This window comes from Herpailurus yagouaroundi, unplaced genomic scaffold, assembly GCF_014898765.1.
Source record: "Herpailurus yagouaroundi ecotype Mexico unplaced genomic scaffold, PumYag 139, whole genome shotgun sequence".
Taxonomy (NCBI): Eukaryota; Metazoa; Chordata; class Mammalia; order Carnivora; family Felidae; genus Herpailurus; species Herpailurus yagouaroundi.
The window spans coordinates 55,835,473-55,854,807 of NW_024412394.1; the positions used below are offsets into that span (position 1 = coordinate 55,835,473).

Genomic DNA, 19,335 nt, shown 5'->3' on the forward strand with positions numbered 1-19,335 from the left:
CCTTCCCCAGTTCGTTCAAGCTCGCACTTTCTCTAAACAGATAAATAGATAGACTTAAAAACTAAGTCATTTGTATATTTACAATATACAAATTATAAATTTATATATAGGTGCCCTCCCCACCTAGCTCTATCCACACTGAAGGGGTCTAGAAGCCCCCATACTCCAGATACAATGAGCACATTCAAGTCTTAGTTTCCAAACACCACTGAACATCAAAAGAAACCAAAGCTCCTTAGAAAGGTGGCTGACCCCAGGTCCAAGACAGGAAAAGTATGAGACGAGGCTGAAGTGCCTCAGAGAAGTGTTCAAGACTAATGAGGACCTGACCTCACTTCTGTCTCTAAAAGCTTTGAGGATCTTTTCTTTACACTTAGTGTTCTTAAATTTCTTAAGAATTAGTCTGAACTTGAAGTTATCTTCTTCCATTCCGATGGGCCCTCAGAACTTGTCACTCTGAAGATTCAGATTATGCCTCTGAGCACAAAATAAGTTTCTATTATTAATTTGATCTTTTCAACTCTTCATTAATTCTGTCATATCTTTTGGAATTCTAAGTATGTGGTCATTGGGATCAACTTGACTAAGCCTATCTCTGCTCTTCTTCCAAGTTTCCAGCCTCTCTTCTTGTACTGCATTCTATGGGATTGCCTTATAGGTCTTTCAAATTTTCCATTGCACTGTTTTAATTTCAGCAAACAAATGTCTGATTTTCAAGAGTTCTTCCTTATTCTTGAACTGTTCCCATTTTGCTGCATCCTGTTATTGTTCAGACGTCACCTTCTTGAAACGCCCCTCAAGTTTTCTTTTATGTATTCTCCTCTATTTCTTAATTAATCACTGTTTCTCCCAGGAACATTTGTTCTGTTTATGTTACCACTCTTGTACTGCTGTTTCTTTTCATGTATCTAATGCATGTTTCTGAGTAAAGGACAGAGTAACTTTTTCCTCTACCACTGCTGTTGGGCTTCCTCTGTTTTTCTGTGGTCTCTCATAATAAAGCAGCTGGCAGAGAGTGCTATATGTGGAGAAGCTGGACTCCTCAAAAGACTGATTTCCTTTTAAGGTAAGCAGGGTGTGGGCTTTCAAACACCAAGAAGACAAGGGCTTTGTTTGGGGCAAATGCACTGCCCTTATCAGCTCCAAATGTCCACCAGGCAGTTCCTTTGATTTCTTGAGAAAATAAGACTCTAGTTTTCAACTCAGGGGTAAAATGATGGGCTGCTCTATTCCACACAGTAGGGTTGCAGGTAGAAGAAAAACAGTACAAGTGTGGGGTACAGCCTAACTATTCATCCCACCTCCTCCATTCATTGTACTTAGCACCATCAATCTTTCTTTTAAAATACCTATTATGACCAATGGAAGTCTGCACAAAACAAAACGTGATGAACTTTTCAAAACTCCTCAGGGGTAAAAGTATTCTCAATATTCATGCTAAGAAATTACTGAACCCATCTGCTTTTATTCTTTTTCTTTTTAGAAATCTCTGTAAAATTTGAGATGGAGAGAAAAATCACTCTGCCGTAAAAAAACATTTCATTTCTCATTTTATAGTACACATTCTTGAGTATCCACTACAAGTTTGTTTTACCTTTAAGATGTCTTCTCTTCTTTGGCTTATCTCTGGGCAGTAGCTATGGTTTTTTTTAATATAAGTGTGAACATTAAGGCAAACATGTGAGCATCTGTATAAGTCTACCAGATACTCAATTTGTATTAAAACAAAGCCTTATGTGAAGATTGGCACTAGCTCAAATGTAGGATATAAAATAAAATTATTGTAAAAATTCAACGAAAAAAGACAACTCTGGTATTATTTATGCTAATTCAAAGTAAATAAAACATATTTTATGCACAATGACATCCAATGGTACTCAGAAAATAATCCAGACTTCTCTGACCTCCAACTTTCTACCTGAAATATAGATATATTTATAGATATATTTATAGATATGTGTGCCAATTATTTATATATATATATACACAATATATACATAAAAATATATACACACACACACACACATATGTGTGTGTGTGTGTGTGTGTGTGTGTGTGTGTGTGTGTGTATTTTTTTCCAGCCAAAGGAGAAGATGTATGGTGTTCTGGAGTGCTGCATGGAAGTACTTTCTGCCCGAGTCACATTCCTCTTCCCTTTGGTCTCCTTCCTGACAGTGGAGAACACGGCAGAAACCACTCTTGTGAGAACATTTCTCTGCAGGCTGTCAAGAGAGGAGCTAAAAGTCAATATCTCCACCACTCTGATATTCCTACTGATCAACAGCAGCCATGTGAATCCGTGCCAGCTTCAGAGTTGCCAAGTCTTATCCTGCTAAATTTGTCTGCGCCTGCTTCCCTTACTTGCAGGCCATCATTTATCACTCAGCAATGCTGTTGCTAGCCCCATCTCTAGTCCTATCACCTTTATTAACTAATTAATGTCGACTTTGTTTACTTCTACATATCAAATACTTAACTAGTGCTTACATATCAGCAGAAACCCTTCCAGAGCTTCACAAATATGAAGTAATTAACAACTTCAGAAGATAGCATCATAACTATTCTCACTGACAGATGAGGAAGCTGAGCTACAAACCAGGCCACTTGCCCAAGGTTGCACAGCTATGAACAGCAGCGCTAGGATTAGCACCTAGGTAACCTGGCTCTAGACTGTGAATCACCATCCCGTTAGGGACGGGGGAGAAAGTCTTATTCTAGCATACGAGAAAAAATTTAAGATGTGCAATTACAGCTACCATTTCTTAAACACCCACCATGTACCAGACCTTCAATATAATATTGCTAATCCTGACAAACCACCTTCCCCATTGTGAAGAAAAGTAAACCAAGGCTCAGAGCTTGACATGCCTCCGATCACATAAACAGTGGGGAAGCTGAAATTGGAACCCAGGGCACCCCAGCTCCAAAGTTCCTGCTCTTTACAAAATGCTTTGCTGCCTCCCTCATCATCCGAGGAAAGAGAAAGAGACTTTTATTCCATTTAATACAGCAATCTGTAATGTTAAAAATGCCGTCCCTAGATTTGGCCTATGCTCCTGGTTGAACGCCTTGAGGATTTTATTTTTAGAGCAGCCTTTCCCAAAGGCTTCTATTTTTCTTCAGAACACCATTCCCTGAGGGCCAGACTCAGCATGAGAGCAGACACTATGTTTTATGCAGAGTTGATGAAATGACCAAAAAAAAAAAAAAAAAAAAAAAGGTAGGGCAGTAACTAAAACAGGGACATTTCTGGGAGCAAAATCCTAACTTCCACAATTAAAAAAGCCAAAGTATCCCTGACATGGCAAGGAAAATTCCACTATCTCTCATCCTGAGACACTAGTTTCATAATGTTGACTAAAAATTAAACTGTCTGATTTCTTCAAATCTAAACACTTGGTTAGAGTTGGATAAACTCTGTGAATGGAGAATGCTTTAGATTTTTAAAATTTTTTATGGGCATGCTTTGGAACTCTGCAGCCAGTCTAAAAATCACTTACCCTTAAATTCTTTCAAAATGCAACTGGTAAAGTTGCCATTCAGCATTTATACGACACTTCCAGGAATGACACTAATTTAACTTCATGGGAGGAAGGTAAGACATTTAATTCCTCTTTTATATTTGGGGAGGTTTATGAAGAGATACTGATCCCCAGGGAATGTGATATATCACAAAGGACAATCTGATCCTAAGTTAGTGATTTGGGTGGATGTGACAAAAAAGTTAATGACTCAAAAATGGGATGCCTCACAATCTAGACTTGAGGCCATGCTCCTAGATGATATAGTACAAACCAGTAACTGAAGAGATTTTTCAGTGATTAATCACTGAACACAGCATGACACAGGGAACAATCTTCTAGAGCTCCTGGCTCCTATCTCTACATGACTGTTTAATACAATCTGCTTCATGTTAATATGGGCTGTACTGTGCACCAGATACCAAGAAAGGACACAAAAGGAGATACAACTGCTGCCTTCAAAAGTCTTGAAATATTATAAAGAATGGAAAGGACAATTATTAAGTCCATTAAGGCAATAACCCTTTATCTTCAGATGTATGAATTCTTGTTAATACCAACCATGTTATACAGTTCTTGAAAGTCAGTAAGAAGAGAGGAGCTGGGGGAAGGGATGGGTGAAATAGGTGAAGGGAATTAAAGAGTACACTTAACATCATGAGCACTGAGCAAGGTACAGAATTGCTGAATCACTATATTGTAAACCTAAAACTAATATAACACTGTATGTTAACTATACTGAAATTAAAATTAAAAACTTAATAAAATTTAAAAACTTTAAAAAAATAAATGAGAAATAATGGAGAGTAGTAAATAAATCATAAATATAAGATGCAAAAAAATCAAGCATCATTTCAGTGTTCAATCTCGCTAAAATTGAAATTAAAAGAAAATTACAATGTTATTTTTGCCTAACAAATTTTCAAAGGTTTAAAAAAGATGAAAATAAGTCTAGGAAACTGATACTCCACCAGTTAATGCAACCTTACAGTATTTCAGCAGGCTATATCAACATTCTTAAAAATATCCCTAGGGACTTCCTTTCCTGGAAAAGAAAGACAAGCTTGTGGTAGACCAATGCTCTCACCAAAAACAACTGAAAAAGCTGGATAATTTTTCTTTAAACTTCTTTGGGGGTGCCTGGGTGACTCAGTTGACTGAGCATCTGACTCCTGATTTCGGCTCAGGTCATGATTCCAGAGCATCGGGCTCTGTGATGAGCATGGAGCCTGCTTAAGATTCATTCTCCATCTCTCTCTCTCTCTGTGTCTCTCTCTGTCTCTCTCTCTCCCCCTCTGCTCCTCTCCCTCCTCTGGCGCTCTCTCTGTCTCCCTCTAATATAAAAAATAAAATAAGTAACTAAAAACTTCTTTGAAGGCATCTAAGAATTACCAAAGCAAGGAGAACTTGAGAGGTCAAGATCTCAGAGAGAAGGAAGCACAGAGAAACGTGAGGTAGCTCTGCATTTGATGATACTTTTCCTCTGAGGTCTGAGCCGGTTCTAAAATGCCAGCTCAGAGGCTTTCTCAAGGCAGTTGAGAGGCAAAAATCCTGAAAAGTGGCAGCTGAAAGGCTTAAAAGCAGCTGAGAAGCTTAAAGTTGAGTAATAGAGGCAGCTGGGAGGCTGAGAAGCTGAGCAGAGCATGGTCTGTACTAGCGTCCCACAGCTGGAAGCTGGTGTTCAGGGCTCATGGGAGGTGGTGGAACGACTTCCAAAGGACTTCATTCTCAGATGAGGCATGGACAGGAAATTGAAGGGCTCTCCTAACAACCAAACACCAACCTAATTGGCTCAAGTTTGGGTTTCTTAATTAAGTTTCCAAATGAAGTTTATTTTTTAAGACACAAATGGAACATCAAAAGCACTAGCTATGAAGAAAAGATTGATAAATTGACCAAAACGGATCATTATGGAAATGAAAAGGCAGGTCAAAAGGAAAAAAAACATTTGCAATCACATAACTGACAAAGGACTCATACCCTGAATATATGTACATATTTTTAATGCTGATGAATTTTTATGAAAAACACAAACACATCCAGGTGAGAATGAGCATAGGAACTAAATAAAAACTTCACAAGGAAAGATACCCAAATAGCCACACACACAACAAAACAGGTGCAGTCGCTCATTATTCACCAGGGAAATGCAAACAAACAAAACAAAACACAACAAAGGCAAATCTAACAGAATGGCTAAAATTAAAAAGACAGAAAACAATGACTACTGGTCACGACGAGGTGCAAATGGAACTCTCATTCATTGCTGTTGGGAGTGGAAATTGGTAACCGTCTGTGGAAAACTGGTACCATTTATGGTAAATTTGCAGTTATGCCTGCTCTATAACCCAGCAATCCCACTCCTGAGTATACGCTGAACAGAAATGTTCACATTTCTGTACTACAAGTCAAGTACAAGTATATTCCTAATGGCACTATTTGAAATAGCCAAATATTAGAACAGACATGTCCATCAATTGTAGCACTGATTAAAAAAAAAAAAGTAGCACTGACAAATGTGGTATATTCATATAATGAAATACTGTACAACCAGGAAAATGAACAAGCTACTGCAATATACCACATGGATGAATCTCACAAATACAATACTGAGCAAAAGACATGGACACAAAAATGTATATACAGTATTACTCCATTTACATAAAATTCAAAAACAGGCAAAATGAATCTTTGGTGTTGGTATTACTGCTTACCTTTGGGGAAGAGTACAATCAATGACTGGGAAGGACCTTCTAGGAGGTTCTGGGGTTCCTAGGATGATGGACCATCTGTGGTGGTTATACACATGTATTCACTTTTTCAAATTTCACTGAGCTATGCCCTTGATTTGTACATCTTCCTGCTTATATGTAATATTTTTTAACTTTATTAAAAATAAATATATTACAAGTTGGTAGAAATTTTACTTCTCAGGATCCATTCTTAATTTTTTTTAACGTTTATTCATTATTGAGAGACAGAGAGAGACACAGTGTGAGCAGGGGAGGGGCAGAGAGAGAGGGAGACACAGAATCTGAAGCAGGCTCCAGGTTCCAAACTGTCAGCACAGAGCCCGACGCAGGGCTCGAATCCACAAACCGCGAGATTATGACCTGAGCCAAACTCAGACACTCAACCGACTGAGCCACCCAGGCGCCCCTCTCAGGATCCATTCTTAAGAAATATTTTTAAATACCCTTTAAAAGTTCAAGTAATTAAAGTATATATAAAATCTTCCAGACCTTGGGTTAGGCAAAGAATTCATAGATATGATACCAAAACAGCAAAACTCAAAAATTCTGCACTTCAGATAACATAATTAAGAAAACAAAAAGCCAAGAAACAGACTGAAAGTATATGCAAAACTCCTATCAAATAGAAGACCTGTACCCAGAATGTGCAAAGAACCTTCATAACTTAATAATATTCAAATCCATTTGAGAAAGGAACAAAAGAGATGAATAGACAAATCAACAAAGTAGATATACAAATACCTAGTAAGTGTGTGAAAAGATGTTCAACATCACTGTCATTAGGGAAATGTATATTAAAAATGCACTGAGGGGCAACTGGGTGGCTCAGTTGGTTGAACATTCAACTTCGGCTCAGGTCATGATCTCACGGTTTGTGAGTTCGAGCCGCGTCAGGCTCTGTGCTGACAGCTCAGAGCCTGGAGCCTGCTTTGGATTCTGTGTCTCCCTCTCTCTGTCCCTCCCCTGCTCATGCTCTGTCTCTCTCTGTCTAAAAAATAAATAAAACATTAAAAAAATTTTTTTAAATGCACTGAGGGGGCACCTGGGTGACTCAGTTGTTTAAGCGTCTGACTTCAGCTCAGAGCATGATCTCGCAGTTTGTGTATTCCAGCCCCCATTGGGCTCTGTGCTGATAGCTCAAAGTCTGGAGCCTGTTTCAGATTCTGTGTCTCCCTCTCTCTCTGCCCCTCCCCTGCTCACACTCTGTGTCTCAAAAATAAATAAATATCAAAAAAAAAACCTCACTGAAATATTTCACATCCACTAGAATGACTATAATAAATGACAGACAATAACAAATGTTGGTAAGGATATGGAGAAATAGGAACCCTCATATACTGCTGGTAGGAATGTAAAATGGTGGAACCATTTTGGTAAACAATTTGGTAGTTTCTCAAGTAGTCCAACATAAAACTCCCATACAACTCAGCAATTCCATTCCTAGGTATCAACCCAAGAGAAAGGAAATGTGTGTTCAGACACAGACTTGCATGTGAACATTCACAGTGGCATTATTCTTAATAGCACAAAGCTGGAAACAGCCTAAATGTCCATCAGCTGAAGAATGGATGGACAAAATGTATATATCCCTACAATGGAATACTGTTCAGCAATGAATAGGAATAAAGTACAGATATTGCTATGTTGTTAAGGATGAGCCTCAAAATATACTAAGGTAAGCAAAAGAAATCAGTCACAAGAAACCACATAATACATAATTTCAATCATATAAATTATTCAGAAGAGTCAATTACTTGTATAGAGAAAGAAAGTAGATTAGCAGTTGCCTGGGATTAAGGATGGGAGGGGAGATTAACTGTAAATGAGTGTGAGGGATCTTACCTGGGGTTAGAAAATGTTCAAAAATCAATTATGGTGATGGTTGTACCACTTGGCAAAATTACTGAACACCACTGAACTATGCATTTGAAATGGCTGAATTTTATGAAATGTTAAATATATCTCAATAAAGCTGCTGGGATGCCAGGGTGGCTCAGTCGGTTAGGTGTCCGACTTCAGCACAGGTCATGATCTCATGTTTCGTGAGTTTGAGCCCCGCATCAGGCTTGTGCTGACAGCTTGGAGCCTGGAGCCTGCTTCATATTCTGTGTCTCCCTCTTTCTCTCTTTCTCTCTCTCTCTCTCTCAAAAATAAGCAAACATTTAAAAAAAATAAAACTGTTAAAAAATTTCATGTACATGATAGCAAAAAAATAAAGCCAACCTATTCAGATTAAGGAAACAGTTTGAGCTAATTATGTGCTTTATATCATAGAATGCTATACAGCCATTAAAACTATTTCTGAAGAATATTTAATGACATAAGAAAATATTATGCAAACATGTTGAGTGAAGGAAACAGACAAAGCTGTTTATACAGTATGCTCTTGCTACGTTTTTTTTTTTTTTAATTCTTAAAAGGGACTGGAAGGAAACACATCAAAATATCAATACATGTTTCTAACCAGTAAGTTTCTTAGCAATACTTTTTCTTTGTATTTTCTGTATTTTTATGTATTTTCCAAATCTTGCCAAATGAGATTTCCTATATTCAAGAAAAAATTCTGCTTAAACATTTTCACATAACAGTTATTTTCAATGATCATAAGATATTTCTTTTAAAAAAAAAACTCTATTCCATAGGAAAGACATTACGGAAGCAAAATAAGCATCCTTCTATCTCATGATGCCTACTGGCCATAGCTAAAACATAATACAATATTTGAAAATTTAGAAACTGGTGACCAGAGGAATTAATCAAGTGTACCATCCTATTCCATTATTATGCAAGAAATGTACTCCCATTGATCCTTAAAGGGTATAACAGACTTATGAGAATAGAATTTGTTATCCCCAAAACCATAAATTTTAAATATGATCATTTATCTAGTCACTACTTTTTAAAGTACCCCATATTTCCTCCAATTATTTACCTACTAAAAAAATTAAAAAATTAAAAAATTAAAGAACACACACACACACACACAAGCATAAAAACAAAAAACCAGTGCCTACTTTTTCATATTAATCTCTATATCACCATTCTGGTTCCCAGAAACATTCCCTGGGAATCAATGCAATTTAAAGCAAAAAAAAAAAAAAAAAAAAAGCCAAAAACAACAACAAATAAACAAACCCTGCCTATTTTTATTTTCATGCTAACTCAAGAGTTTTTAATTTTTTTTTTAACATTTATTCATTTTTGAGAGACACAATGTGTGTAGGGGAGTGGCAGAGAGAGAGGGAGACACAGAATCCAAAACAGGCTCCAGGCTCTGAGCTGTCAACATAGAACCTGACATGGGACTCGAACTCACAGACCCCGAGATCATGACCTGAGCTGAAGTCGGGATGCTTAACTGACTGAGCCACCCAGGCACCTCAAGAGTTTTTTCTTTTAATCCCACTTTAGCATCATCTGAATTTCTGGGTACAACTCAGCTATACTCCACTCTTTGAACCTGTTCTCTTAAAATACTGTTTTAATGTTTATTTATTTTTGAGAGAGACAGACAAACCATGAGCAGGGAAGGGGCAGAGACAGAGGGAGACACAGAATCCAAAGCAGGCTCCAGGCTCTAAGCTGTCAGCACAGAGGCACCCAGGTGCCCCTAAACCTGTTCTCTTAAGTAACGCTCTACGCATCCTATCTGCATGAGAATTAGAATTAATTTTTCATTAATAGACACAAAGTTAGCACGATGAGAGTTTGCTTCCAAAGCCTTCAAATAAATTTATCTAATCAAAACTGATGTTTTCTACTATCGTACTGGTATTTCTTCTCCACTGCCTCTTACTGCAAATGATTTGGCTTGTCCTTTGGAAGGAATAAAAAGTCAGGGCCACCATAAGTGTCCAACTGAGCAACTTCCATACTCTTCCTCCAGATGCCCACCATGTTCACCTTAGCAGTGAACCTGGTTCACTTATAGTACTTGGTTGCTATTTACAAACTGTGTGTCACAGGGCAGATTACCTCATCTCTTGGTTCCTCAGAAAAATGGAGATCACGATAATACACCTTAGTTCACGAAGCTGTTGTAAGCGTTACATTGAGACAGAAAATGTAAAGTACAGACGCATTATTGGTGCTCAATAAATACAAGCTAGCAGTTCAATTCAGGCCAGAAAAGAAAACCATGTCCTCTACAACGCCAGCACTGCAGTGACATTTGGGATGCTACTCCATTACCCTTGCAAATGACAGTTTTCTCTTACTCACCCCAAACTGAACTTAAATCTGTTTCTCACTTCAAGATTCTGCACTATGATTTTGACATACCTCTGTTTCTCTCCCTCTGACCTTCTCCACTCCAGCATCTGCCCCCTTTATTCAGAACGGTGACTTTTAATAGTCTTTTTTCAGAACAAAAGAGACACATACAGCTTCTCTTGTTCTTTCGTTGCTTCAAACATGATGGAAGTCTATATATTCCTTCCTAGACCTTTCAGAAACAGTCCACTACAACCATGCCCATTTTATTCCCCCATCTCTAAGCGCAACTGAAGTATAGCCTATTTCTTTTTCATAACAACATGATTTGTGACTGTGACTATGACTGCCCCTGAGAGCTCAAGCCAAATCAGTTCAACACAAATGTCTAGGGCATCAACCATGTGCCAGGTCCTGTACTAGATTCAATATGACATGCTACCTGTCTACTAAAAATAAGTGGGGACAAATATGTTTAGGTTGTAGTCTCTTTCTTCCTACACATCTGGACAATGTCACTGCCTAAGATGGTTCAAACATGATCTCTTGATATAAGACAGTTTATGAGACTCCCTACCCCACCTCTTTACTACCTCACCTCACCTCACCTGCAACAACTAAACATATGTTCTCTTACGGTATCATAGAAATTTCACAGAATGTAGAATCAGAAGACCTTAATGATATCACAAGAGATCTCAAATAATCTCTTGATTATATATGTATAGTGGTCAACTGTATCTTTTCTTTTTTTAAAGAAGGCTGCTCAAATCACTGGCCCCTTGATCCTGTCATATGGAAATTAATTAATTACCATAGCAAATTCCAATAATGAACATATAGGAAAATATGCAATTACTAAGCTAGAAGATAACACAGGATTAACAGCACCAAATTAAAGATCATTCTGTTGTTAGTATGCCATTTCAAAATAAGATTGCTGTAGAGCAGTGGTGACTCATCCTCAGAAATAATGGCAAATCTGTTTGACCTTGATTCACTGCCATGATCAAAATAATTCTGGTTAACTTGGGAAGATTCTGAAAAATCTAAAGGTCATACTTAAAATACTTAGAGTCAAAAATCTATGAAGACTTTAATTTTAGTATTCAAAGGAGCCACCAGACAAAGACGAACAAAATGTCAATAGAGTCATTCCATGCCAACTGAAATTACCTTCACTTGCATATTTTGCCCTGATGTGCAGTCTTCCACCATGCTACCCATGCATTTTAAACATCTTATTTTTAAGTAATCTCTACACCCAACGCAGGGCTCAAACCCACAACCCCAAAATCAAGAGTTGTATATTCCACCGACAGCCAGCCAGGTAGCCCACTACCCATGTATTTTATATAAATCTTTGACATATAATTTTCAATTTGACTTATAAATTTCTTTAAACCAATTTCCTTCTTTCCTTTAACAAATAATTATTAAGCACCTGCTCTAAACCAGCTTCTAAGCATAGCATACAATGGAGAACAAAACAGATCTCCTGATCTTACATAACCCAAGTCTTAGTGTGATGACTCATTGTGATGGACAGGGACACAGGGTGCCTGGTTTAAATGTTATTTCTAGGTGTGTCTGTGATGGTGTTTCTGGATAATATTAGCATCTGAATTGGTAGAGTAAAGAGACTACTCTCCCCAGTGTGGTTGAGCATTATCCAATCTATGCAAAGCCTAAACAAAACAAAAAGGCAGAGGAAGGGGGATGTTGCACTCTGCCTGACTGTGCTGAAACACCAACCTGCTTTCTACCCTCAACTGATAACTTATATCACTGGCCCTAACTTCCCTGGGTCTCCAAGCTTGCAGATGGCAGATCATAGGACATCTCCGCCTATAGAATCATATGAGCCAATTCCTCATAATAAATCACATGTATCTCCTACTGTCTGTTTCCCTGGAGAACCCTGACTTATACCAAGCACACACAAACATAAAATAAACAACCAAAGGATTCTGTGTGCTGTGAAGGAAAACTCAGGACTCTCAAAGAGAAGAAAACAGAGAAAACATCATTTCTCATCTATATGCATAGACTTGCCATAGTCTCTAAATCTCATGCTCTGTATTAGTATGCTACTATCTACAATAATGAGCCCAAAAGTACTAGGCTAAAGACCAGTATAATTTGGTTTTAAAGTTATAGTTTATGTTGTATTCAGTTTTATTTTTGCTGGGTGAGGTAGGAGAAAATAGGTCATAGACAGTTAAAAATTAAAATAAAATAAAATAAAATAAAATAAAATAAAATAAAATAAAATAAACAATACAAATAAATAAATGAAGACTAAATGTGGGAATCTTTCATTGCAAGAATAAATAAAACTTTATGAAATGCACATGGTCCTAAAAAGTTTTCTAAAAACAAATTTTTGACAAATAATTTTTAATTCATAAAAATGGTTCTTGAAACCTCAGTAAGTGAAGGATTCCATTAATGTTACCCTAAAGCAGAATGCATGCATAAAAATAATTATCTCCTCTAACCTAACCTTATTTCCACTTCTGTTATTTCTAAATTTAAATTTTCAGTCAGGTTTGCTGTACTTCCAACAATGGGAAAGGATCATTCTAAGTAAAAAGTGTTCCACAACTGGCATTCTAAATTCAAAGTACTGCATATCACCTCCCAACCCCACCCTGCTCTCCCCTCCTACACCACAAATCATGCCTCAGCAAACAAATCTTTTAAAGAAAATCTGCAATTTTCATTTTGAACCTTTAGAATTAAAGAAAAACAAAATCAAGGTGATGAAATAGTTGCATTCTAAACACCAAAGAACAATTCCTCATCATGCACCACAAAATCACAGGGAGAAAGGATTTGGGTTGAGGTTGTGGTGTTTGTTCATTAGTGGGCTACCCACTGACTTTACCAGTGATGCTGCTAGTGATGCTCTAGTACTCTGCTCAAAGATCAAAGCATCAGTAAAAGCCTTACAAGTTTACAAAGTGCCCATGCAACTGACATACGGCTGGTAAGACCAAGTGCCCATAGGGACTTCACTAGCCAAATGTCAACTGCACACGCAGTAGTCGAAATTGCAATTCCTAGATTGCCTCTTACACAAAAAAAGGGAGGATGGAGAGCACTAAATGTTGCTGTACAAATGTCATCGCTTATACTTACGTGGGGTTTTTCCAATTGTATTATAGTTTATTCACGTCCACTTCTCATTTGATTTCCCCTATAGCAGATACAGCGTTATAAAGGAGTGATTCCAGAAAGTGGTGTGTGTGTGTGTGTGTGTGTGTGTGTGTGTGTGTGTGTGTGATCTATATTCAGTAAGGGCAAGAACCACTGCACCAAAAGGGCCCAAATGTAGTTTGCCTAATGGTTGATTAAACAAATGTAAAAATTCTTCTTATATGCAGAATACATATTATGCTGGAATTGAGTAGAATGCGCAGAATTTAACATAGATTCTAGAAGGGACAGCATTCAGTGAAATGATCAATCCAAGTCTCAAGTTTATATTAGATAAACAGAAAACTCCCCTTCGACAGGGCCACACACTAAATGGATGCTTTATGTAATGTGGGTTTTCATATAAGTGTTCTGTCTATTCATTACAAAAAATTACCAGAAAGATCTTTTCCTGGAATTTTATTACAATTTAGAATCTAGATATGAACAAAGACCTTAGCAGAATAAGATTCTAATATTCAAGCTTCAGAAATCATTTCCATACTGGTGCCTTGCTATGCAAGATGAGGAAAATTAATAGGATAAAAAATGGACTTTAAAACTCAAAATGCAAAAGAAAAATTATTTCATAAAAAGAGCAGAGAAAATAGTAAAAGCTAAGTTTATGACATGGGTAATTAGCACCTGATGAATGGAATAATTATCCAAAGGTATTCAAGTTAATTACTTAGGCCTCTTTTTTTTTTGGCTTCATTTTATCACTGTATCTAAGTTTTTATAGCTAATCCACAGTAACTGAGCATGGAGAAATAAATTCTGACGTTCTTAAACTCCTTCTATTTTAACTGTTCATCACAACCAAGGCTGTACCCACGCATCTAACCTACGTAGGGTTAAAGGGAAAAAAATGAGTATGTTATAACAAAAGAGAAAACTATACGCTTCTTAAAATATTTACCAAGATGTAACCATTTGAAATAATCATAGAATAATTACTCCTTTTCAGAAGTGAGCCCCCCAGAAGAACCCTGCCGCTTGCCATCTTTCACTTGCTGCTTTTGAGAGCACAAATAAGGGCAATGCAGACCATGGATAGCTTTTAAACTTTCCCTACTACCATTTTAAAGGCAGAAATCTGAAGCAACAGAAAGCTAAATGTGACTGGCAGTGTTTTTCAAGTTCAAAGATGTAACCAGGTGTAACCAAATAATTGAAAAAATAAGATGCCTGCACTAACTCCCTAAAGAACAAAACCAAGACTAAATACTAAGGGAAGGTAAACAAGATGAAGTTTATGGCTTAGGAAGAGAAAGTGCTAATACCAATATTTCAAATTTATCAGCAGAGGAAAATAAACTATAAAATTAGAGTTAAAACGGGAAAAAATAAGAGGCTTGCCATCATATGCTGACATATTAGTGTCTGCTTTTTCTTTTCAAAAGCAAACACCCTATAGTTAGTAGCTAAGGTTTGCATATTAATCTGAAAAACAAAGATATCCTATTTTGGACATGTCTACAATCTCAGAAACAAAGCAGTTTCTTCAGTACAGTCAGATTTAAATTGAATTTTCAGTTGGGATTATAGCATTATAATATTTGTCAGAAAACCCCAACAGCAACCAAGCTTCAAAGGGCTACATTTGCTGTATGTTTGAAATGAATAAAAAATTCCTCCATGCCAAAAGGGCAAAGAAAAAGAAAACTGTAGGTCTTGAGTCTGGTGCTAGATGGATGGTTTCCCCAAAGGATTTGTAACTACCAATTAGTACTGAGATTTCTTTTTTAATTAAAAAATAAATAAAATAAAACCTTCAAGGAGAAATCGGATTTAAAATGTGTCCAGGTCAAGAGAGTGCCCAAGCTAGTCGCAGAAGCAAAATACATTTCCCCTCTGGAGGAACCCACCTTCAACCCAGGCCTGATACAAGTACCACAGATAAAATTCCAAAGAAAATGAGCAGCTCATAGTCAAAAATCATAACCTTAAAATGATAAAAGCAACATTAGTGATTAAGAAGCTGGGAGTGGGGGTTGGGGGGGCAGACAGAAACCGACCCACCAAATGACTTCAGTTATAGATGTTATTAGAATATAAAATAAAAAATTATTGATATTATGAGTAGGAGATAAGCAAATATGAAAAAGAATCAAATAAGGTTCTAGAAATACAAATACAATAACCAATATTAAAAACAAAATCAGCAAAGTGAAATATTAGACATAGCTGAAATGAATTAGTAAACTGCAAATAGAAACATTAGTTTTCCCAAATGTAATCAAGACATTAAAGGGGTAAGAAACAAGGAAGATAATACAGAAGGCCTAACAAGCATGCAGTTAAGGTTCCAAAAGGAGATCTTTAAATTAATAGAGAGGAAATATTCACAAGATAAGAAACAGAACTTTTCAGAATTCCTAAAGATGCTAGTTCCCAAATGTAATCTGTCTAATGCCAAGCAGACTTTTAATTCATATCCAGAAATATCAGACTGAAAATTCAGAAACAAGAGAGAGCAAGTAGGAGAATATCTTTAAGAAGAAAGAGAATACCTGAGTATCTTTAAAAGATCTTAGATGGTACTAGAGGGGAAGACAGATTTCCCTACAAAGGAAAAAAATTCACTTGACTGCTTAATTCTCAATCGCAACAGTACAATTCTGAAGACAATGAAAGTATATTTCTTGATGCGCACAAAGAAAATAACTGCCAAATTCAAATTCAATACCACAGAGTCTTTCCAGAACCAAGGTGGAATAAAAGGATTATCACACAAAAATCTGTCTCTTTCTTCTCTCACACACACACCCTCAATAAAGGAAAAGAAAAGCATATACTTCAGGCAGAAAAAAGTGATCCCACATAGAAGGTCTGACATCCAGGAAGGAATGGTAAGGACAGATACAAATACATGGTTTAACACCTTTATGTTAACAACAATTAACATTTAACTTAAAAGAGAAAAAAAATAGGCTAGAACTAAAATAACTCATCAGCAAAAACACATAAGTTGGAAATGAGTATCATTAAGAGTTAAAAAATTCTAAGGAATTTGCATGTTTTTAAAAGAATGAGGGCCCCTGGGTGGCTCAGTCAGTTAAATGTCTGACTCTTGATCCTGGCTCAGGTCATGATGTCACGTTCATGAGTTCAAGGCTCACATCAGGCTCTGCACTATCAGTGTGGAGCCTGCTTGGGGTTCTCTCTCTCCCCCCCCCCCACCCTGACCTGCGCTCGTTCCCTGGGTCACGCCTCTCCCCCTTTCCGCCACCCACATTCTCTCCCCCACTCACTCTCTCGCTTTCTAAAAATAAATAATAAACTTTAGAAAAAAGAAAACAGAAGAAAAGGAGAATGTATTAGTCTGCTAGGACTAACATAAAATACCACAGACTGGTGGTTTAAACAACAGAAATTTACTTTCTAATAGTTCTAGAACCTAAAAGTCCAAGATCAAGGTGATTATCAGTGTTGGTTTCTGGTGAGACCTCTCATCCTGGCTTACAGACAACCACCTTCTCACTTTGTCTTCACATGACCCTTCCACTGCGCATGTGCAGAAGGAAGAGAAAGATCTCTGGTGTCTCTTCCTCTTTTTTATATGAACACCAGTCTTAATTAGATTAGGGTCATACCCAATGTCTTCATTTAACCTTGTCTCCTTATAGGCCCCGTCTCCAAATAAAATCACATTGGGGGTGAAAGCTTCAGCATATGAATTCTGGGGGGACACAATTCAGTCCACAACTTTAGACAAGACATTAACTTTAGACAAGATTAATACAAGTATGCATAGAACTGTCTGGGTATCTACTAAAAAAGTAGATACTGACTATGTAGTAATCTCCCAACCCTCAAAATAAAAAGAATAGTAAAGAAAGTGGAAAATCAATCTATCTAAAAGAAAGCAACAAAGGAGAGTAGAAAGACACAGAAAAAGAACAGAAAATACATAAAAATATGAGAATAAATGAACCAGAATATACCAGTCTTTATTCTAAATATAAAAAGACTAAACTCTGAAGCAAAGATCCAGCTATATGCTATTTACAAAAGACACATCTAAAAACATTAGCTATGTCAAGTTGATCATAGAGAACCCTATATCATTTTATTAATATCAAAGAAAAAATATTAAGTCAAATAGAACTATTAGAGATTTTTTTTAATGTTTAGTATTTTGAAAGAGAGAGAGACAGAGAGAGAGAGAGAGAGAGAGAGAGTGGGGGAGGGGAAGAGAGAGAGGGAGAAAGAGAATCCCAAGCAGGCTCCACACTGTAAGCACAGAGCCTGACACAGGGCTGGAACTCACAAACCATGAAATCATGACCTGAGCTGAAATCATGAGCTGGAGGCTTAATCAACTGAGCCACCCAGGCATCCCAGCACTATTAGAGACTTAGAAGGTCATTACATATAATAAAAAGTTTAATTTACCATGACAATATTTAAAAGTCTGATTATAAAGCATCTAATATCAAACCTCAGAATGTATAAGCAAAGGTAAATAATCAAGATGAAATTGACAAATCCATTATTATAATTTCTCAGTAAGTGAATGATCAAGGAGACAAAACTGTCAATAAGTATAAATATTTAAACAACACAGTTGAAACTTTCATCTTATGGATACCCATGGACCCACATGCAACACTGCACCCAGGAACTGGAGAATACACATTATTTTCAAGTTACACGTGGAACATTTAAAAACAGAACATTTGTGCTAGCCCATGAAGCTTACATCAAAAAGCATCAAAGAACTACTATGATAGAAACCACATGCTCTGACCACATCACAAGTAGAGTAGAAATCAGCAGCAACAACAAAGTATATTTAGAAGCTAGAAATCACAGCAAACGGTACTATATGATAGCAAAAACACTACACAAAAATTTATTTTTAAAAATTTTTTTAATGTTTATTTATTTTTGAGAGAGGGAAAGAGACAGAGCATGAGTGGGGAGGGGCAGAGAGAAAGGGAGACACAGAATCCAAAGCAGCCTCCAGGATCAAGCTGTCAGCACAGAGCCTGACACGGGGCTGGAAGTCACCAGATGTGAGATCATGATCTGAGTCAAGTTGGATGCCTAACCAACTGAGCCACCCAGGTGTCCCCATAAAAATTTCTGATAAGCAGCTAATGTAGTGATTCAAGGGAAATTAACTATCCTCTAATAAGGCAAGATTCACAGTTAATGAGCTAAGTATCCAACCTAAGAAATTAGAATAGCAGAATAAACCTGAGAACACAGAAGAAAGACAATAAAAAAGCAAAAATGAAAGAGAAAACAAACATATGATAGAGATGACCAGCAAAGCCAAAAGCTGGTTCTTTGAACAGATTAAGAGAAATTATATATCTCAGGACTAAAGGAGGCTGAGAGAGAAATTAGCAAATCAGCAGTTTTTTTAAAAAATGGGACATATCACAGATGCAGTGATAATTAAACAGATAAAAGAATATCAGGGAAACCTTATGCTAATACTTTACACTTCTGAAAACCTAGTTATAATGACAAATGTCCCTTAAAGTAGAATGGATAAATTGCAGAATTCATACAAAACACTAAACAAAAATGTAAACAAATGATAGCTATGAACATTGATAAATCTCAAAAACATAACAGCAAACAAATAAGCAAGCATAAAAGTATAGATAATTAATATAATTCCTTCTACGAAA

At 36.8% G+C, this 19,335-nt stretch overlaps 1 protein-coding gene across 2 annotated transcripts in view; it reads right to left on the reverse strand.

The window, feature by feature from the left end:
* The window catches only part of GPR63 (G protein-coupled receptor 63), a 52,501-nt gene that overhangs the window by 26,451 nt on the left and 6,715 nt on the right, over nt 1-19,335 (reverse strand). The gene's annotated exons all lie outside the window — the stretch shown is intronic.